Below are 26,313 nucleotides of genomic sequence, written 5' to 3'. Positions count from 1 at the left end.
AATTTGCTCCTAAAATCTCAAGTCATGAAAGGTCATGGAGCCAAACATGTCAATAGAGCCTGCCTGAAAGCATTAGGTCTGGGAAAAACTCATCTGATCACTGCTCTTAACATAGCTTTAGTGAGCTGCTAATTCCATGTTAGAGAAGCAATGTGTAGGTGTTTCCCTTTTATCGGCCAGGTTCTGCCTGATCTTGACTCAGAAAAAGAGCAAATACTGGTGCATAAAGGAAATGGGGACCATAATGTGGATGACCAGCTTGTCCTGGTCAAGCCCAGCGGTGCAAGATATATTGCATGAAAAAGTAGTATGGGCTGTATAAAATCTGTGTAGATCTGTGAACCTCCTCTTTAAATGCCAATAATACCATGTGTGTAGGAAATAGTGCATGTGTAGCATTTTAAATAAGTATGATGTTCTAATTATGATGTTAGAGTGAAGTAATCTCCAGTGTCATACAGCTGTGTGGTCATAAATTCTGACAAAGGCATCATGCTGAGTGGTCTGACTTGTTGTTGCATTTTACAATGCTGCAGGCAGGAGAAGTGGAAGCCAAAATTTATAGGCTCAAAAATCTTGATTTGTTGGAAAACAGTAAGTTTTAAGATAGTTTGTTGATGTTTAAAACCTGGGAGACAAAGTTTGTTATAGATGCAGAAATTTCTTTTCAATACAAGTTGAATAAAGTTTGAAATTAAACTGTGCTAGTGAGAAAAATTACTTAATATAAATTGCTTTTAAAAACAGAACAAGATGTCAGGAATAGTTATCATAATGTTCACTCATAAAACCATGATATACTTGGTAGACCACATCAAACTTAAGTATAAATAGCATTTTAGACTTTTCATTTACACTTGTATGGTTGTGTTTCATCGAAGACTAATTTTTAAGGCAGAGCAATATCAAATAATTGCTCCTTATCAATTCTGTAGACAACCTCATAGCTGCTAAATAGTCAGCTAAGGGCATTTAGCATGTACCGAACCTGAAAATGCAGGCGCTTTTCAGATGATATACAGTAACTGCAAAATGATTAGTATGTTGTGCCCGATGCCAAAACCTTAGAGAGAAAACTACTATATGCAGCACACATTTGTGCAACTTAACTTTGTTCTTAGCCATGGATGTATTGATTCAGGCTTTGAACAGACAAAGAATGTGCACGGGGGACGTTTGACTTGCAGAGTCAAAGGGTAACATCTTAGCTCAAACTGCGGCTAAAGCTGCCAAGATGGTCCCTCTCAAGCACACAGAGGGCAAAGGGAATGGGGCTGACAAATGTGATTCAAACACTGTTTAAAATTTTAAGATGATTTCCCTCTCCCTACCTGCCCCCCCTCATCCTCTGCCTGCTGTTGTAGTTATTGGTTGAAACCTAAGAGACCTAAGAAAATTTGACAAGGTGCGTGGCAAGACTTAGTTGAAATGCAGAGGAACGCTAGGGCAGCGGGGTCCGTATGCTGGAAATAGCTGACAGATAAAGCACATCCCTTAGTTACAGCTACATCCTATGGGATTCTGCAACTTTATTAATACTAGACAAATCTGATACCTAGTGGCACAAAACATACTGTTTTGTTAAGGAAACTTTCACCTCTCTGAACTGCGAAAGTCCTGCCTAAACTCAAAGGATTCCTTAACTGAAATGTCTATGGAAGTTCTTGTATGTGAAGACTAGAAAGCCTTTATGGACACAGTCTCACTGGTTTCCTCTGAGGTGGGGTATTGATATTGTCCCCCTCTACTTTTGGAAAGCATTGACGTGTAGGAGAACTGATGTTTCTAAAGACTGTTTTCTTTTTTTTTCCCAAGAGGTTTCTCATCCAAAAAGATTTGGATACTTTTGATCTAGATTTTCAGGATTTAGCATGGAATTTTTATGTGATGTAAACCTGTACTTAGGGGTTGTTATTCATGTGGCTATGACATGCAAGCCTAATGAGCTTTGTTAGTCAGCATATTTTCAGTATCAGTTAATTCATGTCTAAGCTGATTATAAATGCATTAAAAAAATCCCTTCTGTGCTGAAACAATTAACAATGCACCTGCACGTGTTTTTATGTATACCAAAATGCATTTATATTTGCACAGAAACTTGGCACAACAATGCAGTAGTAGTATGGAAGGCAGCAGCAATAGCGGTTACCAAAACATGATTTTTAAGGGTTAATATCAGGCACCTAAACAGAAATATTTTGGGGGTTTTTGGTTTGGGGGTTTTTTGGGTCGGTTTTATTATGGTTTTTTCCTGAAAAATCTGGTACGTTGCATCATGATTTTCCTTGATTTTGCAGAAGTTTATGGCAGGTGACAGCTTGAATCCATATTTGAGCATTAATACTCATAAGGCTGTATCACAATAACCAACTTACTGTGTCAGTCTAAGCTCAAAAAATACTTACTGAGCTCCAACATAGTTTTGAAATTGGTGTTTACTGCTTGTATTAAATTGCAGTCAATCTAAGAATGACTTCTGACCACCTCTAACAGTTGGAAGCAGTGACAGAACTTCTGAAGCACTTGAAATGAACTTTAAATGAATAAACAAGAAAAGGTGTACTTTATGAAGAAATTAAAAAAAAAAAACCCAACCTAAACTACAAATTAAATATTAGCTGAAAACTTTCAGTAAAATACTGTGTTCTTTTAAAAGTGTAACAAATTTCAGCAATACCTGCTTTTGAGGGGCTGTAACTATGTCCAGAAAAAAAGTAATCTGTGATACTTAGTTATATGACATTTATCTAAGATAGTGAGAAGAGTCTCAATAGGGTGTGGTTTTTTTCCCCATTCCGCTTTTAAGGAAGATCACTCTTCAGGGGTGGAGGAGTGGGAAGGAGGAATATTTAGGTAATTGCATTCCATTAGGAAAATGTTACAGAGCAGTTGTGTTTATTTCAGAGTTGTGTGACTCATAATTTGCAATAACCTGTCCTGGAATTTTACCCTTTTTGCTGTAGTCTACAATTTCTACATGTAGATCATTGTTTTCCTAAACTGAACCTGTTATTCAGAAACATTTCATTTTGTATGCCTATTTCTTAGAATGTGTTTTTAATTTAATGTATTAATGGTAAATTGATTACGTGAACATTTCATTTGGATAGGCACCGTCAAGGCTGTGATTTTTAGCTACGATTGGTTAGATGTATTATATTGCTTCTGATCCCAGGGTGAATGAACACTTAAAACACTTTTGCTGTGAACAAACTTCATTATGAATGTAAAATTAATTGCCCACAAGGTTTTTCTTGTAACATCTTTTCATGTTCAATTTCCATGAACATTCATGCCAATTAAAATCTGTTGCTCAAGAAAAGCAAAAGCAGAAGAGGCCAAACATTACCAAAGCAAGTTTCTTGAAAAACTTGTCTTTGCAAACCTAGAACAATTCTTGGAACATTAATTTGAGTCTACGTTACAGCTAATGTTAAAAGTATTGGTATTTCAAAGCTTCATTTTTAGCCACAGCATATTTTACAGATATCAGAAAAGAAACTAACGAGTAGGAACACCGATGCTAAAAATAAATCAAAGCCTCCCTCTCATTTTAATAAAATACTGGTTTGCTCATATATGAGAGATCTCTGTACTCTAAAATATTTTTGTTTATTGTGTAGATGGGTGGTGGTATGAGTAGTTATTCCAATGGGCAATGAACGTACAGTTAGCAAAAAGATTTAACTTTGTCTCAAATTGTAACAGCAGAATTTTCCTGAAAACTGGCGAGTTAAAGCTACGTGCTTCAATCTTTCTTTATAGTTTTTCTTACACAACTGGAATTTGGTGATGACCATGAGGTGGTCACCGTGGGAGGGCTGCAGGGTGGCTTCAACCGTAGTGTGAGGTGGCAGCTCAAGGCTGCAGGGCTGGATCCTGCAGCCAGTTGCCACATGGGGCCCAGCAGCAGGGAGCAGGGCAGGGGACGTGCACACAGCACACGCTGGTGGGCAGCTTGTGTTGCATTTGAACCACTGTTTTAAATGGCAAGAGCATTCAGATGAAATACAGGAAAAGAGTGAAAATGTGTCCACTGTTTGTAACAATGTGGAATTGTTGACATACAAAGCAGGCACTTTGGCAAAGGATAACTTACTTATTTTCTAAGATGGTCTGTACTTTTCCTATAATTTCTTAGTCAGGACTCCAAGGTGTTGACAGCACAGACCAATGGTGGGTTTAAGGCATTGAAAGTAAAAATTCTGCAATAATTTGCTTTCTCCCTGGCTTGACCTTGCTCGCAACGCTGATAGCAGAGGTGAACTGCTGGCTCTTCTCACTGAGGCTCCCAGCTGAGGTGGCTTAAACAGTTGACAGGGCAAATGATTGAGGCCACAGTGTCAGAAAAATGATCGAGGGTAGGACTTGCACACTCTGTGAGAAGCAACGTGGTCTTTCCCTGACAGAGGCAGTCAAGGGGACCTAAGGCTGCCAACGGTGTCACTCAGTTGACCTTGCTAGACCTGCAGTTTCCTTAAGATGGAGTTGTGCTGAATATGATTACATTTTTCTCTACTTGTCCTACAGTGTCCCTTTTCCATACAACTGCTGTACAGCATACACAGTCTTTACTCCGTATTGTATAACACGCAGTGTCACTGTAACTGTCTGAACCTCAATTATCCAGAATTAGTTATCTAAAAAAGGGTCTTGTCCCCTGACACGTCTGTTACTTAGACTGAAAATTGTGTTATCAAGATGTATTAAATGTCCATTGCTCTTCAAGTTTCCCTCTGGGAACCTGCAGTAGTCCAGGTCACCTTTTACTATGCTTGGGTACAAAGTTATGCAAGTTAAATATTTTTTTTAAAAAGCACAGGTTGCTGAACAGGCTTGCTGAATAAATAATCAAGCTTGTCCTCCTGGGACCCACTATGGTAGTGAATGTGTCACTTCTTAAGTTCTGCATAAACTTTGCTCTGATTGCTGTCTTGTATGATTTACCCGCTCATCTTTTCTTATCCCTTTGTTCCCCCTTATCCTCTCAGTTCCTTACTTAGGCAAGAAAGTGTGCGAATGTTTCACAGTGGGTTTTCGATAAATATTTGTTAGAACACAGAAACTACATTTCACCCTTAGATAATTTTATTCTGTCACATTTAGCCATTTGACACAGTTTTCATTCAAGCAAATGTTCACTAAAATGTTCCAAGCTCTCCTAGGCCTGGATTTACTGGATATATTTTTTTAATGAGAAGGGGCACTGCCTTATGCAGTAGGAAAAATAAAGGTTCTCCAAACTTCAGAGTCCTCCCAGATGTAATAAAACTGAATAGAAGGATCTGTTCCATATACCTTTTTCTAAGACTTAAGATGCACTTTTCTATGAATATCATTTGACTCACAAGGCATGAGAAAATACTAAATGAATTTTGTGACTAGCTTATGTAACCCCCAAACCAGTGTGAATTTCACATATCTAATACAGCAAAGTGTTTCAACCAATTCATACAGCCCAGGTCTCACAGAAAATGATGGAAATCAGGAATTTAAAGCGAGAAATCTGGAGAAAGTATAATCAGTTTAGAAAACTTCTTATGAGCAAAGCATAAGGTAAATTATTCACTCTGATTTACTTACTCAGCTTGCAAACCTTCCATGATGTTACTTTTTCAGCTCTACAAATCTAATAATTTGACTTCTAGGAGCATCAACTTATCTTCCTCTCATTACATCATAGAGCTTTTACAATATGCCCTGCTTGTTATACCAAGTAATTGTTTCTATCAGCATTATCTTCTCCCTTCTTATCCATCATCTCTCTGATAACATCCTATTTCTTTGCCAGCTCTGTTTCACAGCGTCTGCATCGTATTAATAATAGCACAGATGGAAAAGTTCTGTGAGGTCACTCAGTACAATCCATTTCCTGATGCAATGTTGGGCTTTTATATATTCTCCAATATATGTAGCCTGATGGTAAATGAGTCAAGTGACTGGATTTTCACAGTCTCATTCAAGTCTTAATGCAGTATTTTTTTTCTTCAATCTTTCTCCCCTTCTGCCTTTTTATATTTCTTCTGGTAGCTAAAAAGTGCTTCATGACAGATAAGAAATTGCATAGGCTTATGAAATCTCTGGCACAGAGTCAGGCACATCATATTCTTAACAGCATTATTAATATGTTAACAGGTGGAAGCTTATTATTGTTTAGTGCTTTAAGTGTGAAATGTCTCATACTTCTTTTTTTTTATTCACTTATGTAGTTTCCAGTTAACTTGATTAACAGCTTAGGCTGTTAACTTCTTAAATTGTTTTATTGTACAAAGACAAAATATAGTAATCAGAAATTCGTTTGGTTTTGATTCAGCTACTTCACCCACTTGGGCTTTTAGTCTGCACAAAATCTAACTGAATGATTTTTTTTTTCAGTGTTGAATAGCTTTTTAATGTTGATTGCCTAATAAAACTGGCAGAAAACAAGCAAATGAAAAAGGTAGGGAATGTCACAACAACCGAAGCAGTTGCTTGTTCCAGTTGTGCAAAGTAGCTTCCCATATCTTGTCAGCAGGCATTGCATCGAAATAAGAGATTTTTAACTATTTACTGACTGATGTAGCCCCTTTTAGGCTTTTTACAAGCTAGGTGTTTAGAGTGGTGAAAATTGCAACAACAGAATAAAGCCAGAGCCAGAGTGTGTGCGTGTGTCAGGGTAATGCTGTGTAGCCCAGTTTTCTCTTTTTGCTCATATAACTATTTGGGTTTTGGTTTTGAGTATCCTGTGAAAGCTCTAACTCTTTCAGGAAGACTTAGAATTGAAAATAACGTTAGTGTTATATACTGAATAAATCGGGTATTCAAATCTAAATTACCAATCCACAGGCATATGCTTCTGTTTAGAGGCAGTTTAATGTAATGTCAAAAGTGAAAGTAAGTTGTGGCCTGGCAATTGTCCCTTCAAGTGTTGTTGGCCAAGTGATTTTATTTTAAAATAGTGTGTCTGTTTCTTTTCTCATGCGTTATTTAAATTAGATCTATAGGAGAAAAATTATTTCCTGCGCAGTGTTTGCAGAGTACCTAGTGGAACAGGGCATCATTCTGTTGTCTTCTGGAATATAAATTTCATTTGCAAATATAAATTAAGGAACCTACAGCTATTGTACACAGAATTCCCTAATAAAATTCCTGGTTAGAACGATCCTCCTAAACTGTGCATCTCAAATACATTACAGAGAGCCGGTATTGATCCCTCGCCCCCTACTTTGCACATGCACAGTGACCTAAGGCTATCTGTACCCCAAAGATACAGGCCGAGACTACGCCGGAGGGCAGTCTTCGCAGGTAGACTGGTAGACTACCCAGAGGGGTAGTCTTCATTTATAGTAGAAGTTCTCCTCGTGTTAGAAATTTCTGCCAGTTCAGAAATGTTAGTCAAGTCTTTTTTTAATAAGGCTTCTCAATGAGCAAATGAATGCAATGCAATAATGTATTTGCAGTGTACATGCGTTGACATGATTTTACTGCTACTGCTTTATTTTATTTGGGAACTAGCAAAACTTCTATTTCTAGAATCAACTGTTTTGCCATCATAATGTTGTACCTACAGCAGACATGATGATAGCTATACAAGGTGACATTTTTAGGGCTTATAATTTGCAAAAGACACCTATTCAAACTAGTTGAAATGTTAAGTATATGTTATTGCTCCACAAGCACTTAAAGGTAATATAATCCTGCACTGGAAGAAGCTTTTCCTTCCCTTCCATTTGAGCTGACTGTGAAATGAACCAGACGAGATGTTGCTATGGCTTAAACTGGTGTTATTTCCCCCCTCCAGTTTGGTTTGAAATCCATTGATTCCCCATGTGCGTCATTTCAGAATGGTTTGAAGACTTGCACTTGTACAAGGGGGAGTGCAAAGAGGGGAAGTGAGAAATGAGGAGCTAAGTGTGAAATGGGCATCTTTTGCATTGGTACAATTTCTGCCAGGTTAAACTACTTGCAAAATTTAAGTGTTACCTATGTTACGCTCATATAGTGTTCAGGCGATGAAGAAGTGGGGGGTAGATTAGTTTTAGGGATCCTCCAGGTGTTAAAAATTCTAATACATTTCAAGTTTAATATCGGTCAAATGTTTTCAGTGTTCTTTCAGTTGTTTACATCTCTTCCTGCGTATTTGTGGGATGTTATCCTGTCATGCTCTTATTTATGTCACAAATAACTGTTATTGTTGTTTTGCCAACAAGCTGCTCTAGGAGATTCTTCTCAAAATTATAAGATGAACTCTGCATATTTTAATAAGTCTGTGGGCACTATTGTTAATTACTAACATTCTTAATTTTTTAAGAAACAAGGTTTCTATCACACCGCATCTGCTTTACTGGCTTCATTTTTCTGTGAAGTCGTAGCACTGATTATGTCGTCCTAATCACTGGAAAGAGCTGGCTTTCCGAGTCTGTGGGTTTGCCCTTCATTTAGTTTTTGTAACTTGCGCCAAAGCTAATTTCATCTTTCTTTTTGTTCTTGTGATTACTTTTTAGGGTCAAAAAGAGCTCCTGCTAGTCCTTTTATGTGGAAGCACTCTCAGGACAATAAAATCAGTCACTGATACCGAGGTGCTGTTTTGTACAGTGTAGAAACTCTGTATCTACCAAAAAGATCAGATCCTAAATAAGGATCTTCTGATATCAAAGGTAAGTTCAAAGGTGGTAAACAGTAGGAACGGGAATACTGTTATGCACTGTCTGTGGTGGAAAAGGTACTGCAAGCCCCATCCTTTATGCATCAGGCCACCACATGCTTATCCGGGGTCTCATACGTGGCCTTGGTCGGCTTGCTGAGGGCCCAGGTTCCCTTACCTTGGGAAAATGTGAGATAAATCAATTTAACATAACACATTTCAAACAAATCAAACTTCTGCTGGTTCATTTGTCATGTTACAGCTAGAGGAAAGAGCGAATGCTACCAAACACGTCAAGCCACCACTATGCTATCAGGTAGCTGAGCCGTTAGTCTCTCTGCTGGTGTTTGCAAAAACATGGCAATAGTTACTTCAAGGATTTCTGTGACTCCTTGTGAGGCGTTTTATAAAAAATATACAATTCAGATGGGGTGTTACTAAATGGTAATGAATTGATCTCTTTTATTTCCAGCTTGATCTTTTGGAATGTTTTTCTTGGTGGTGCACCTTATTTCTGGTGCTAGGAATAAGTGCTGCTGTGTTAAACACTGCTTGTTTTCAGAACGTTTCATTCATGAGTGACCATGCTGATGCAGGTCTTTTGTTACAGTGAACATGGAATACTACCTAATGTTAAATGGTAAGGCTTTATAGGTAAAAAATTATTTCAATCTGGTGTTTGTGGTGGTAATCTACTGCCTTTTAGTGAGAGAGCTGCTACTTCTTATTCTCTTTCAGCCCCAGCTTGTCTATGTTGTTCTTTTGCAATATTTCTGAAGGGTAATATTTTTGAGGGTGAAATATTTATGTCTGAGTGTACTTTAACTTTAGATGTGAGACTGCATCTAAAGGTATGTAACTGCATAGTTGCCTTAGGTTGCCCCACAATCAGCAAGGAGACGGGCTTCAATTTCCAATTAGTAGAGGGGAGGCACTTTCTGAGGAGTTTATAAACAAGACAAAGCCCCCACTAACATGTGCTAGGAGACAGAGAAGGGAGGATTTGGAGGAAAATCACGGTTGATGGATGCAGTTGGATTTGGTAGCTTGCACAATAGCCGATGCAGGCAGCGCTCTGCTAAGAAGAACCTCAGAGCAGTGTCAGAGCCTTGGCACGTTGAGCAAGTTGCTATGGCTACTGGCACTCAACAAGCCAGGTGTTGAAATCGGGGAAGAAAAATGTAGCTATTGCATTCAAAGTTATGACACTTGCTATTTTTCTGCTCTTTCTTTTAAAGGTTGTTAACTGTCATTTTTCACCCAAGCTATAAATTGGCTCTTTTGCTGAGGTTCCAATGTGGAATTTAGACATTCGTGTGCCTTCTCTGTGAATTCCTAATTTGATGTCATTGGCATTTTGCTTTGGGTTTTCTTGGAGGGGGGGGAATAGAAGGTAGGAGAGGAGGGTGAAAGAAGAGAGGGATTTTAATGCAGGGCTGATCCTTTTCTTACACGTGTTTCATTTCTGAAATAGTATATGTAGAGTTTGTCCAGATTTAAAGGCTAAATATCCCACTGTTTAATCCAAATTTATATGGCAGAGGCTTGTATTTTGATATCCAGTATACCAAATTAATTATGATTTGGAGCCAAAACTATTTAAGTGCTGTTTGAAGAATGCCTGACAGCCTGTTCTGTACCAACGCTCACCTAAATACTGAGTCAGATGCCGATGGATCTATTGCACAGCTACAAGATCCCTGTAATATACTACATTGCGTATGCTACTGACTGAAAACCTTTAAAATGTCCTAGATTATGAAATAAGTAGTTTCTTGTGACTACCCCAGAAGCAGCAGTTTTATTCCCAAACAGAATTTTTCTAAAATTCAGTAAAAGCTGTATATAAAATCAATTGTCATGATTATTGCAGTTGATGTTTTACCTACAGAAGTCTTACACATGAATGCTTAGTGATAATTGGAGTGACATCTTTTATTTAAAGAATATAATGCTCTTTCTCAAGTGCAATGTATTGAAATTCTTGCTCATAGCAAGAGAAAAGAAAGGCAAACCATCTTCCAGTAAATAAGTGAAAAAAGTGTCTGCTAAATGCAACAAAGGGAGCCAATGGTTTGTTTTTTGTTGGTTTCCTTTTGTTCAAATATAAAGGTATATAAATTATAAGGTTTTATGTCTGTCAAACATTTTAGATTCCAAGGAAGTTAAAACAATACTTGTATCCTACCCTTGTGCTTACTGGCCATTCCTTAAGATAAATAATTTGTAGTAACTTTCTGGAGGTCTGGAAATATTCCTTCAGAGACATACTCTGTTGTCCTTAAGTCACTGTTGCCCAGAAAAATTCAATGAAGTTCCTGTAAACGGTCAGGAATTTTTGCCCATTGCGGGAGTGCCGTAACTCTGCAGTCAAACTCTCACACAGTAAACACGTAACAGACTTTGATCTTTTGTGTGTGATAGTAATGATTTCTGACTTGGAATCCCTGTACAAGGAATCAGAAAAATCGTATTCTGGGTATTTATGAACGTCTTGGAATAAAAACCCCCAAAACACTGTAGAGAGGATTGTATTATCAAATTTTGTAATTGTGATTTCTGCAATATTTCTTTGTTTTTATACATAGTTTTTATTAAAAAAAAAATCCTTAATACATTAAAGTAGTAAAAATATAGTGAATGTGTAGGTGTTAAAAACAAACAAACAAAAAACCTGAAACAGGTAGGATTTGGAACTGTGTTGGGGTGTCTTGTTTGCACATGCATAGCTAAAGATACACTGACGGTTTAATTGAAATTGCTAACAGGGTCAGATCACCTTTTTATCTTCAGGCAATAGTTGGTTTTAGAGTTTATTTGCTCTATTTTGTCTTTGTGATGTCAAGGGAATATAATCTTGAAAACATCAATTAAGTAACTTTTCTGAGATGATGCTGAAGTCCAGCATCGTGATTTACCCATGGCATTTGAGCAGCAGTTATTGTGCGAGCAACAGTTATTGTGCAAGCACCATCTCTTTAGAAAGCATGCCGGGAGTCTAAGTAGTTTCTCAGGCTAGTGAAAAATGATAAAAATGCATTAATGTTCTTTATTAAGTGGGGTTTTTTCTATGCATTTTTGGGTCTGATATTTTCAGCAATATACCTATATTCCAGGAAACACAGTAGGAACTGAACCTTAAACCCTTTGCAAAGCCCAGTATATGGTACACTTTGGTTTTTCTCTACAAAGTTCTTGGTGGAAATAACCAAAATAACTTTGTTCTGTATCAGAATTGTCTTCGTAAATATCTTACTGGCTTTTGTCAGGCAATGCTGTCATCCTCTCTTATCCTTTTATTGATACTTTATAAAATACCTTCTTTCTCTCTTAACCACACAAAACTCTGTAGAAATTACCCAAAAAAACCTATTCTGCACAAGAGTTTTATATTCCTCCTTTGTGATGTTTTGAAGTGCTATTACAGTGTATGGGAAGTCTTTCAGATTTGTATTCCGTTGATATTACAGAAATGTGGCTGTCTACAGTGAGGTGGAAGAGTGTACAAGGAGAGCGATATGGGTAGGGGAACAGCAGGTGGGAACAGCACGACTCTACAGTCATCAGGAAGCAGCAGAGGCTCTTTCTTTGCTCTCAATTTCACCTACATGTATCGAGAGAGGGATGCTGCTAAAACAGCTTCTGCCAACTGAGCAGGGAGGAACTGAGAAGGCTGCTGAGCTTGCGGTCTGTATGAGGTGCAGGAGGTGATAAGGCAAAACATTGGGTGTAAGACGGTGGTACACCTCTTGTTATGTCTCCCCAGTGCAAACGCCAATTTATTATCACAGACAGTTTTGTCCACACTCTGTGGGGATAGGAAGATTGTCCTCTCTTTCTGCAGGGTGGGTAAGGGCAATTTCTCCTTTTGTTTATAGCTAAAATTAGGTCTTGTGATGAAGCGTGTATTTCCCCACTTCTCTAGACAGTGCCATCTCCTCTGATTTATTTTTCAAATCTTCAGAAGAAACCTGAAGGGATAAAAGAAACTCCATTTTTAAATAGGACCTTTGTGCTTTTAGGCTTTCGGAGAGCAATTGCTACATCAGAAAAATATGTTGAGTGTAAAGATTTCCAGATCAAAGGAAAGTTGAATCTCGTCCCTCTTAGAGGAATGGTGGCAATATACCAAAGCATTACATGACAGACTGAAACTTAGACAATTAGCACTATGCACATATAATCAGCATCTCATCCAGAGGTATTGTACGCACATATCTGACAATGTTAGAAAGGTAGCAGGTTTGCCTGGATCCGCAGTCTCCACTGCCTTTTTATCCCACAGTCTCAAAACAAAAACATTCTTCTGAACACTGACCCTTTGTCGTGTCAGAGTAAATGCCACAGATGCAGCGGATACTTGGTGGAAAGAAAACTATGTTTTACATTACCGATATTGTGAGAACAGCATAATTATAGGATATTATAATTATGGAATAATTTAAGTTGGGACCCCAGAGGATCCTGCTCGAAGTTAGGACCAATTAGAGCAGGTTGCTCAGACTGTTAAGTCAAGCTTTGAAAAGCTCCAAGATATAGATACTTTCCACAACCTCTCTGGGCAGTATGTTCAGTGTTTGATGATTCTCAAAGTGATGCCTTGCTCCCCTCCAGTATAAAATCACAATTTTTCCAGGTTGCAAATTGTGTCTATCACCTTTAAGTGAATTTTGATACATTTTGCATTTTCTAAAAAATAAAAAAAAAAAAATATAAAAAAACCCAACCTTGCAAAATGGATGCCTGGGTAAACTTGGCTATGTGATTGACTCTAACACACTGTGGAAAGACTACTGGCTTTCAAGATCTTAAGTCACACCTAAACCAGGTAGGCTGATAGAGCATGGGTATGTTACGCTATGCAGGTGACTCTATGGCTGATCTCAGAAAGTGTTTTCAAGAGACTTACAAATGGCTGTGCTGTCCATTTCCAATCCTTTCAGTTCTGCTAAGTTCATTAATACAATTACTAGAATTTGTTGCCCTTGATAATGGTGAAATACAGATACTGAGATAAAAGTACTACTGTATTCTTCAGAAATAATTTTACTGCTATTTGTTTAAACGCACTCCTTGTTTTCTTTTACATAGCAGTTTTATGATATAAATTCCATAAATAAAAAAATCCAGTTTATTTCATATCAACTTACTAAATCTATCTTGAAACTTACTGATAAATTATAGCATTGACTGATCAGAATTTAAAAAAAAAATCTGTGCAAACTTAGTTCATTTTGCCCCTTGCATGTTGGAATACTTATTCTTGATCACCTGACAGCTGATCTTATTCCAGAGACTTCACTGAGCTGAAATTCTTTCGCTTCTTTCAATTCCCTGTTGAATTCCTTATGTTGGTGCATCGAATAGAATAAACGTAATGCAAGACCACAGAACTAAAGAATGGATCCTAATATAGCTGGGAATCCTGGGTAATATGAACACGCAGTCATCTGTGTTGTGTAAAAACAGTCCTAAATATATATAAACAGACAGCAAGGTCAAAATTGTAGCTCAAACCATGATGACCAAAGAATGCAGAAAATAAAGTGTTAAGGAATAGAAGCTATAGGCATTGCTCCAATTACAATAACGATATTTTTTTTTCTTATGGAATAGAGTGAAAATCTGTAGAACTAAATCACATGTTGATTTTACACGCTTGAGTTACAAATTGCACTTCTTGAGTACCTGTGAAAAATTCCTTTCTCTGAGCTTGGCAAAACTGCCTGAATATTTTTGAGTTTACCCTCTTCATTTCTCTGCATCTTTTTAGTCAGCTTGTCACTTCCAGCTCATGCATCTTCTGTAGCCACAGGTTTGACAGTTTGTGTCCTTGTGGTGTATTCAGTTTTTTCAAAGGTTTCTTTCTATTTTGTTTATAGCTGCAGTTCATCAGGCCTGTGTGGCAAGCACGTATTTTCAATTCTGTTTATTATTTCATTCAAATACTCACTTCCCTAATTGGCCCTTTGAAAGAACCTTAGCTTTCCAAAACATTTCTTCATATCATGCATTTTCAATGAACTAACAAGTAAGACACATGTAAATTAATCTTAATTTATAAGGCAATGGAGTTCTTAGCACTGACTGGGATCTCTGAAATCTTTCCAAATTAATCCTTTCCTCCTCTGGTATACTGAATAAATTGTTACACATTCATGCAAAATATATTCTAGACAATGTTAGAAATTGTGTACAATTATTGATTCAATTATGGGTTGGACAGCTAAGGGCTTACATCATCTCAGTTAACTACAGTGCACTGAAATTACATCTCTGTATAGTTTTTAAGGAGTTCATTTATGCTCATGATATAGACTGAAGACTTCATGTATATATTTCAGAAACTTTGTTCATTGAAAGTATACAACTGTAATAATTTCCAACATTTTATAGGTCTTTAGGAAATGCTAAGAATAACTTTAATTGAGAAGACAGACATGTTCCCAAAATGTAGATATATTTTAATTTACTTTTTTGGATCATAGGGATAACTACTTAGGAGACAGAATCATATCCCAGCTAGTCAAAGACCTTCCAGTTATCAGTCTGTGTAATCAATGCCACATATCCTCCTGTTAGAATCAAAATATAGCTAGGATCCAGTTTAAAAACTTCCATTTAGTTTGCCCCATCTTGCTACTGAATATTTCACTCTCCTTTTAAGTGACTGCTGTTGTAGGGATTTACTATGGGTGCCTTTTTTTCTTTTTTTTTTCCTCTCAGCAAAGATAGAGATGATGTTGGCAAAACCTGGAATTTATTATTCAAATTATAATTTGTTGATTGCAGCACACTAATCTTTCCCAGGTTATAGAAATACAAATCCACTTTGCACAGTGTAACAGTGTGAAATTACCAACATCTGGCAAGAAGCTCTTGGGGAGTTATCTCCATTTTCCTCAGATCTTTACGGAGGCCTCTCCAGTTCCTCTTCGCTGGCTTTCTTCTTTATTGCTGTATCCGGCTTCCAGATTAGGGCAATATTGTAATAATATCCAAATGGCTTTACTCTTTTTGAAAATGCGATTTCTCTGTTGGTTCCTGAATGTGCTAGAGAGACTGTACTACCTCATGTAGCTTTAATGTGAACTTCTCCTCATGCTTTGTCCTACGATGCTCCCATTCTTGAAATGCTTACATGGAGGATAATGAAATTTCTTACATTTGTTGCAGAGGTTAAAAGGTCCCTAATGAAATGGGTCTCCTATTCATTACAAAGGCCTTTGGAATAAGTTAATTACAGCAATCTAACATAAGGTGCTATTGCAACATATACTACAGCATAAACTACAGAACACATATAGGTTACGTAGCATTTTAACTGTTCTTGTATGTCAGTAAAATGCTGGAAGCAAAAGCAAGGCTTGAAGCCTTGAACAAGGTTTTATTCTTTGTAACCTTCCCCAGTAACTGTTTTATGAAGTCAGGTTTCCATCTCCACGGGTGCATTGGACCTTTCTGGCTCCTGCAGAAGTTCTCCCCGAGCCTGTCAGTGGGCTGTGCCGCCCAGTTCTGCTGCGTTTTGATATCTAGTCCTCAGCAGTCACTATTCGAATTATGAATGCTGAGCGTCGTTAGGTCCCTTGAGAAGCTCATGCTGGCTCTGGCTGAACTTTGAATTAGTTCAGAGCCCACGAAGTCAGCTGAAAGACCATTTGATTTCAGCTTGGTTTGGGATACAGTTTTTGAGCATATGAAAGATGTATGCACGTTCTCTACAGACTACCTGCATATATTTTTTTTTTCCTTCTGGGAGTGTTTCAATCTTAAATTAATACTGTGGAAGAAAATAAAATTAACTGATTTCAGTTAATCTCATGGTCCTGACTTCCTGCTAGGACTCTTGTTGTGGTGATTAACAGTATGAGAAAGGAGAATGAAATTTGATGTGTGGGCCGCCAGCCACGTTAGTCAAAGAATGATCTGTGCCAAAAATAGTCAGGAGCCTTTGGTGAAATAATGCTGGTATAACTGTTACTCTTAGTGGTAGATACAATAAGATTTAATTATCAAATCTTCACTTTTACAAGCAGTGTTTTATTTCTTGAGTAATTTACACCTAAATCTACATGGACTGCAAGCATTGAAAGGTATTTCCTTTATCTTTTTTTTTTCTGAAAGGGAAGCTATATGTTTCGCTCCAATACTTTCTCGGGTATGAAAGGTGATGCTAGTGAACACAAACAGTCATCCTCCAGACAAGAAAATATTTCTCTCAGGTGTTATGATTTCTTGGTATTCAGAGACAATTCTGTTCTGTAATCACTGCAAATACCAAAGCACTGCCTTTCTCATCTGCTGTTCCCAGCACATGTACCTGAACAACGACGACACCTTCTTTGCATGTCAGGATGGTATACAAGGACAGTCCAGGATTGCAGCTACGATGCATATACAGAGGCAGCAGGCTTATCAAGACATACGTATATGTGCTTAAGTAGAATCTGGAGCAGATGTTCTGTAAAAAGTAAAACTTGCAACAAAACCAAGATTTTGAAGGGGTTCAATTTTTTTAATAAGCCCAGGTCCCTTATTTATGGATGTGTCGATTTTTCCCAGTGTGAGAGAGACCACATGTCATATTTCAAGACAAATTGTTGGCTGATGATTTTTTCCAAGAAATACTGGCTTAAGAAGAGTGATTATTATGCACAGTAGGTATAAATGAATTATTTATCAAACATGTTTTCATTCTTACTGAAAACACCGCTGATCTGTTTTTCTAAGTGCTTTATTGTAGTAGACATTTGCACACAAAGCGAGTCTTTACTTAAGTAAATGTTTATGTATCACCATTCATATGAAAAATGAAAGATATATTACAAACAGAATTGATCACGCTTTTTTGATTATGTGCTTTTTTAGAAAATGTATATACTTGTCAGAAAAAAAAAAAAGCAGATGTGGGAACAGATCTGTTTTGACAGAACCCATGTCAAAAAAGTTGTCCAGATGGTGGGTGGGTAACAGCAGTTGCTGGTCCTGCTTCAGATAAGGGTCTTTACTTTGGGTCATTCAGACTGCACCTAAGTGTCCTGTCCAGTTTTTGCCTTTTCCTGCGGGGGGAGCCTTTCTGTTCCCCATATTGGAACTTTTTAATTCTTTGTAAAAAGTAATAATAAATGATTAAATGTTCATCCATGGAACTTCTGTGCACAACATGCTTATCAAGTCAGTCTCTCTGACCTAGTTAATAATTTAATTTAAAGTGGAAAAGCTGAAGTGCAACACACATAAAAAGATATTTTCTTTAGCTTCCTTGTCTCAAAGACAAAGCAGTACTTGATTCTGGGACTCCATCATCCCTACTGATTTCCCTGCCCACTAGGCTGTTAGCTGTCCAGAGGCATAATGTGCTTTTGTGAGAAATTTTGAAAGGTTTTGGTTTGTCTTTGCTGGGAACGTGAAAAACCTTTTGCTGCCCCCATTCACTGTGAAATATTTTGAATGCATAAAAAGAGTAGTTAGTGAATAATCACTCTATTTCATAAAACTCGTACAGATAACTCATTCTTAGCTTTCAGCGCTTAAGCAGTATTTTAACACTGAAACAATGCCTTAGAATTTCAGCTCTTTAAGGAATCATCTGGTGTATGTCGGTCTCAGTCTTTTTATATGGAAGTAATTCAAATAATGTTATAGATATTAAAGGAGAAGACTGAAGGCATTAAAAGGAATTGGTCAAATAGACTTTCACATGTAAGAAATTTACCTGGAGTGAATATTTGAAATTGAGTTGTCTGTCCTGAAGTCAGCTCAGGCAAGGAGTATGCTATATCTATGCTGATTGTGCATGCCTCTTCAGGTGGGTTTGTGACAGGATTGGCTTTGGTGTATTTATTGGTAGATCAGATGAGAATAAAGGGAATCAGGTAGGAAAGGCAATAAGTAAGACTAGATGTGAAACATCAAAAGCATTCAAACATAATATTCAAATTAACAGCCATGAAGAAATCATTCTTCAATCTACCTTGCTATTTCACCGAATCTTGGACTCTGAAGAACAAAATAAAATCCTATAGGTGTAAAAAGGGAGGAGGATGCTTTTAGCTCCTTAAAACTGACTTATTCTGGATGACTTTTACTCGTGTTACCAAGTAAAGGTGCAACTTAATTCTCTAGAGATGAGGGGACACCAGTACTATGTGCTTGTGAATATCAAGTCAAGGGAAAAAGGAGCATAATGAAGAGAGTCAGTTTTGGGTTGACAGTTTTGGTTTAAGATTCATCATGATGGTAGGGGCTAGATAAACCTTTTAGAAATGAAAGAGTGTAACCTTTAAGTCTTCAAAGAAAAAAAAATTAAACCCATAATTTTGTTCTGAATAATTCTAAATTATGGAGAGTAATGTGAATTTAGCGCTCTCCGCTCATTCGCTTCCAGGCAAACGAGTGCAATTTGTGCTATTTGGAGGCACTGCTTGTATTAAAGCAAGGAGAAAATTTGGCCTTTGGAGGGAGAAAGGAGATGATGTTCACCCACCCCTGTCCCAGCTGTCCCTGGGAGGCCTCAAAGGCTGGGGGGCTTGGGGAGGGGGGTTCTCTCAGGAGCCTGGGTTTGGGCAGGGCGTTTGCGCTGGGAGAGTCAGAGCCAGGGCCCAGCTTTAGAGGACTGTCACACATGGGCATGTGCATTCCCGGAGTGAATTAAAACTAATGTTTTCAGTGTGAAAAAATTAGTAGCCCGAAGGTCTACTAATGTACAAAGGTCTACTAATGTAGACCTTAATGTAGTAATAGGGAACTGCTTACATTTCATTTCGAGATGTTACATGGTGCTTTAAAGGATAAAACCTAGGTGACAACCATAAAAACATTTACAGTTACACTAATTTGACCTTTGCTGTGATATGTAGTTCTACTAAACAGCAATGTTAAAAAAAAAAACCCACACAAACTAAACAAACGAAAACCAAAAACCCCCACGCTCTAGAAAACTGTCAGCTGCTAAGCATACATGAAGGGATTGTTTACTGGTTTGGGTTTTTTTTCACAAGCTGTCAGGCTGTAATAAGGAATTTGGAAAAGACAGATAACCCTTCCCCTGCAAAGTTGATTTTGACTATGAACTTTAATGAAACAATTTGCCTTCTGGGCATTTTCAGATTGTGCAAAATCTTTTTTCCACTAAACTACTTACTAGATATGCACAGACACGTGCAGAGTGATCTCTGGGACTGAATGAGTTAACTGCAAACATGGACACAGTTTTTAAATCACAGCATGCTGCATCTGTTTTCTTTCAGGGAACTTACTCAACCACAGTAATAAAACCAGACATTATGGAAAGAAGATTTTTGTTGCTGTGAGTTGTAAAGAAAAATGTAAGGAATGACTTCAGCGGGAGGAGAAAGGAAGCATCTCCTTCGATTGGTTAAGAATGAGCAGTAGCTTGCTGAACTTGCATATGTCATGCAAGGAGGCATGAGGTGCAATCAAATACTCTTACCTTTGAACTAGTTAGGACAAGGAATGTGCACAAAACCCCCTGTTTTTCCTTGGAGTATGGTATTCCAGTTATGATGTAAATGGTGATTTGTAAAGCTGCCAAAAGTAAATGACAAATGGTAGCAGTATGGTTGTCAAGGTATTCGTTAGTACTTAGATGTGTGTCAGCTGTAGTAAAAAGATCAGAGTTCATTGTTCTAATAGGGAAGACTTCCAAGAACAACTGTCAGCTGATTTCTGACACCTGCAAGAAGACAATTAAGCTAAATTGAGGACATTGTTGGCAGGTTTATAAAGTTGGCATTATGTGCTGTAAAAAAAACATCCCAATGAAACTTGACACTAGTTGAAACCTGACACTATCAGCTTAACTTGGAGAGAGCAAAAACTACAGACATAGATAGGCATTCAAAGAATAATGAAGTTTGTAGCATCTCTTGGGAGTAAAAAATAACTGAACAGATGGGTCTGCATGTCAGCAACTAACCTGCAGTGTTTTCCCTAAAAGAATGTGGGTTTTTTCTTCTTCACCTCAATAACTATTTTTCCTTGTTACAAAAAGAATTGGTGTGAATCACATGCACACAGAAATATAGTGTGAGAACATACTGCAAGATAAAATCAGCAAGGATGTACCCATGGTAAAAAGAAAACCAAAACAAGCAAAACAAAACAAAAAACCCACCACTTATTGCCAAGAAAGTTTACATGTCCAGAAAAATACAGCAGTCATAGGGAGAGAGTCTTTTATCAGGGAGTATAGTGCTAGGACAAGGGGTAACGGTTTTACACTGAAACAAGGGAGATTTAGATTAGGTATTGGGAAGAAATTCTTTACTGTGAGGGTGGTGAGCCCCTGGCCCAGGTTGCTCAGAGAAGCCGTGGCTGCCCCATCCCTGGAGGTGTTCAAGGCCAGGTTGGACGGGGCTTGGAGCAACCTGGTCTAGTGGGGGGTGGTCTAGGGCAGGGGGTTGGAACTGGATGGTCTTTAAGGTCCCTTCCAACCCAAACCATTCTGCGATTGCAGAATGTCAGATAGAGAAACACTGTATGACTTATGAGTGCATGTAGATTGAAGTGGTCTGAAATGAGACAGCACAACTTCTGCTCTTTCTGGGTGTGAATGTCTGAGGCACAAATGCGAAAAATACAGGGACATGCCTTTCTGGAAGGGGACAATTAGGACACTGTCCATTTAACATATGAGGTGGTGAATATAACTTAGATTTGGTAGTGATTATGGAAGAAAGCTTGGTAGTCTTTCTTTTGTCCCTGCACAGCATTTTCTGCAGTTTTTGTTAAAATGAATTTTCTTTCCCTTGTGTACTTCTCTAACTGTGAAAACACCGAGAGAGTTCAAGTAATTTACTAAACAAGTACAGGCTGAAATACAAAGGTTTACTTTTGCCAGACTGGAACACCTAATAACCCTGAGGACACAGTTTTCACCCAGGGTCAAAAATGATAATGAACTTCTCCCAATGCCTCTGGAAAACTTGTGGCTTAACACAGATGCAATGCCTGGACGTTTTCCCAGAAAGGCTGAAGTAAAATTATTTATTGCAAATAAAAAGAGGAAAGGGTTATCTACCTCCTGCAGATAAACTTAGGATTGATGGAATGAATTAACTTAGGGTAATACAAACTTCCTATGCCAAGATGCAAATTGAAGGAAGAGTTAATTCAAAACCAGACTGAAGATTTAATGACGTGAGAAAATGATGTAAGTATTATCGTCTTCTGTAAATTTTTCTAACACAAGTTTCAGGATAATATACAATAATCTGAAGCAGGATGACTTAAAAATTTTCATTCAGGAGACTATTTTGGAAGGGAGATTTTTAACCACCTACAAATGTAGAGTAAATCCATTAAAGGATTTTCACACAACAGAATGCATCTTAAAGAGAGCTGCTTGTTTGCTGGACTCAATTCCCAAGCTCAATATATGGCAACAGTAATAAAAAGAGAGAGGTTGGATTCATCAAAAAAAATACTGGTTCATTCAATCTATACCGTTGTGTTGAGGATCATTCTTTGCTTTTCTTTGGTTTTTACCTGTTTCTTGATGTACTACTACTAGACAACTTTTTTTCCACCTTTTACCGAAAAGCATCATTTTTATTGTCAGAAGGATTTCCCTTGATAGTAGGAAACTTCTATGATAGTTACCCTGGAATGCATGACGGTTTGTTCAGCTTCATAAGTGTCAGGAAGAAGGCAGACACATGCTATAGTTCTATCTTCCCATGTCAATAGGTTGAATAATGTAAAATATTAATATATATTCTGAGTGGTTCTTCAATTTGTTCTCCTTATTTGGTACAGTTGTGCAAATGCCTACAAGTGGCTGGAAATTGCTATTCACTTCTGCAGTGACACATTATGATTTCCCAAGTCAGTACTTCCTTGTTAAAAGCAAATATGCACTTCTTAATATCACCTTTTGCAGGGTACACACCGATGTGTGTTTATTGTGAAATTTATTCTGAAACTGTTTGATGAATACTTGTAATTTACTGTAAACATTTGTGGAAAACAGAAACATTTTCAAGAATTTGATCAGATCAGAAAGTCACATACAAATCGATGGACTGTGTTTCTGTACAGATGCCCATTTCCTTTCCTTTTCCTTAGACAGTCTTTTTGTGCGTGCGTGTGCCAGAATGGAGCAGTTTTCAAGATCATACATAAAAGATTTGCAAGGCAGGGCAGAAAAAACTAATAATCTGCTAAGTGGGGAAAAAAAAAACCTCACTATGATGTGGACGTAGGCATATTTGTATGCACAAACTGAAGTCTCCGCCCTTTGGTGATGAAATCTTAACCGTGCAAAAGTGAGGCATTTGCCTTTTGAAAACATAGTTGCCAGATATGCTAATCTTCCATTTGTGGGAATTGGTATTATGTTTAGTTCCTCCAGTCTCACATTTTCTCCCTAGTTACTGTTGTAAGACCTCTTGTTGCCTGCCAATTTCACTTTAATACAAGGTCTACATGTTTTGTTATGCATTTCTATCAGGTAGACTGCTCTTGATCACCCTTCCACACTATTTCCATAAGGTACTAGCTGAAGAAGCTTTTTAAGCTTCTTACATTGATATCATTGTATTTCTCTTTTTGATTTTTAGTTGGACTCTTAGGCTATACATATCATGTACTCATTTTCTTTACTTCCCCTCCCCCCAATATGAAATTTGAAATTAAAAGTATTAAGAAGGAAAAGTAAATGACCAGATAACCAGCTGATTGTAAATTTATCAGAAGACATTTTCTTACTGAATTATATTAATTTTAGAACTGCCAGCATTTAATAATAGCTTCAAATGGACATTATATATTAGTGCCAACACCACATTCTGCTCATAGTGAAAGAAACAGTGAATCTTGCACGAGAACTCATGCTAGTTCTGCCTTGCTGGGTTTTCCTTTCAGAACAACTCAATGGAGAAGCACTGCTGTGGCTGCATCTTATAGAACTTTTTCTGCTCGACAGGGAGGCTAAAACTGACTTTTCAGGAAAGCACAGATTCACTGAAGCTCAACTCTGTTCTTTAAAAAAGCTTGAAAGAGTGCAATCTGGAGTCTTTGTTTCACTTGCTTGTGAGCTCTGCTGCTTTCAGTTAAGCCCTTTCTCAAATCCAGATTCACTGTTATTCATCCCCCTTGTCCCCTACCTTGTTTTCCAAAATCACGTGGGAAGTTTCTGATTCCTCCTTTAACTTAAACTTCCGTTGTCGCATCACCTACAATGAACTGAGGAAGCACATTCCTACCCGTTACACTGGTTTAACAGCTTGTCTTCCCTGAATCACTATTGGTTTTAAAACGGGATATGGGTTGCTATAGCAATCCTGTACTTGAACGTTCAAAGGAGAATACCGCTAAATCTATTGCTTTATAAATCCCAGAAACTCAAGCTCTTAGGCTGAAATTTTCAAATATCTCATATGTTTTACATTGTATTTCCAGTGATGCTTCATTTCAGTTGTTAATAAATTGTACAGCAAACTTGTAACATTAGCTTTTTGTACATTTTGTGTACATGTCTGACACAAGATGCTTTATCCATGACTGGACTGCTCGTAACGAAGGGAAAAAGGATCAATTTCATATATGTAGTCTCAGGGCAAATTTGTCACTTGTGGAATAACAATCTGAAATGGGTGACAGTGCTCACACCAGCTGCTTGACATCCAGGCAGGTGTAGGAGCCCTAGGAAATGTCACACCGTCAGATGCAGCTTCAGAGTGTGCAACTGGCAAAAAAGCTTCTGGCCGCAGCTATCACCCTAGGCCATAGCTCACACCCCAGGCCACGGCATCCCTTAGCTTGAAACCATTGCTGAGCTGTCACTTTAATAAATGAGTAGCCACTTTGTTTTGATCAGCATTGTCAGGGCTTATTTCAAAAGTGATTCTGATTCCATCGTGCAGCCTAGCCCAGCCAAAGTCAATTGGTACAATTTCAAGGTGAATTTATTCATTCTTTATAAAAGTTCTATGCACGAATATATCAAGACAGTTGAATAAATTGAAATAAATAGACTTGGAGTTGCATAGTCTCCTAGTAATTGAAATAGTTTCCCTCCAGTATATTTGTAGTAATAATGCTACCTTTATGAAGACTGGACTGTCTACAGATGGGAAAGTGTGGAATTACCATATTGATAACATATTTGGAAAATGGAATTGGGGCTAATATGTTGAAAAGGGCAGCTGAAAGTTGTCCTTGCCTTCAGCTTAGCACTGAAGAGAAAGTTAGAAGAAAGCCTACAACCATATAATGATGCATAATTAAGTCCTTCTTTCAGCAAGAATTGCTTTCAACTAACTTTCCCTCTGTTTTTAATGCAGGTGTTAACATTTAAAACAGAGAATCTGTAGGTCATATATGAAAAGTTGTGTTCTGCAACAGTGCGCTGTATGAACAGCCTGTTTTCCACAATAGGAAAACAAGTGGAAGATGTCACGCCTGTACTGTTTTGGGTTTTTTAATTCAGAATATCATTTTTTTTTATTTATGTGTAGTAGTATCAAATGTCCACAAGCTCTAGTGTTCTTCCTTGTTTCAGTTAAAAAATATTTCGAAGTTGAAAATATTTTCTATTATTCGGAAAAGAACTTAAGCTGAAAAAAAGGCATAAAAATGTTCTTGGTTTTCTACAGGGAGGAGAATGAATAGAGGCGAGGGAAACAGAAGGCATCAATTAGAAGGCAACAGTTCATTACTCAGGTGGCTTTTCAAAGCTGGCAAGTACATTAGCTATTGGAAGTGCAATTCTGATTTGAGTTTGTCTTTCAAGTGCTCTCAACAGATGTTGCCAGGACAATGGAGGTTTTGAAAGCTTTTCAAAAGAGGAGTTTTGTTGTTTCTTTCTTATTCTTCTAAAACAATACCCCAAAATAACCAGAGTGATTATTAGGGCCATAAGAGGTGAAGAATTCTTTTCTCCCTCCCTGATCTGCTTTAATGTTGTAAGTAACTATCACTGACTTAGATTCAGGATGAGCTGTAATCACAACGAGCTTCCTCTTCAGCCTAATGATCCCTTCCCCTAAATCCTGGCAGACAGGGACTTGGAGTGCCACCTTGTCTCCTGGATTGAGGGGGGGACCAGGATTTATTCTTTGCCTTCCTTTCCCAAGGAGGAAGGAGTTCGGGGCTGGTCCAGGCTGCAGCTGCAGCTCTGCAAGCTGTCTTGCCTTGTCACAGGGGACTCAGGCGCAGCTTGAGTGACTTGAATGCAGGGTGGAGACCCCTCTGACCCAGGGTGAGAGTATGGGAAGGGCAGGGGAAGAGCAGGGGTCTGCAATAGAGTCCTAGGAGGGAAGGGAGAAAGGCTAATCAGACTCTGGCAGCATGGGAAAAGAGGCAGTAAAGCAAGTGAGCACACACTTAGTAATGGTCTTGTATTTAACTGAATCAGGGAAGACAGAGAAATACTCTATATTGGGTTTGGTTTTTTTTTTTACTTTTTATTCTCATTAATCTTTGTACAGGCTTTCTTAATTAATGTGTTGAGAATAAGAAAAAGAATGGGTTAAGTATTAAGATAGTATTGTCAAAATTGGGAATTAAAAAACTGGAATTCTGAGTTTTCCACCAGTCAGGGAATATGTTTGACTACTGGGGCTCCTATTTTATTAAAATTTTAGCAGTTTGAAACGTTAACATATCATTGCACATTACATTAAGAAGTTGTTTATTATTTACATAAAACAGTGTATTTTGTTCAA

The sequence above is a fragment of the Chroicocephalus ridibundus genome, chromosome 11 (genome assembly GCF_963924245.1).
Source record: "Chroicocephalus ridibundus chromosome 11, bChrRid1.1, whole genome shotgun sequence".
NCBI classification, from domain to species: domain Eukaryota; kingdom Metazoa; phylum Chordata; class Aves; order Charadriiformes; family Laridae; genus Chroicocephalus; species Chroicocephalus ridibundus.
The sequence above is the reverse complement of the archived record's forward strand: the minus strand, read 5'-3'. Positions refer to the sequence as shown.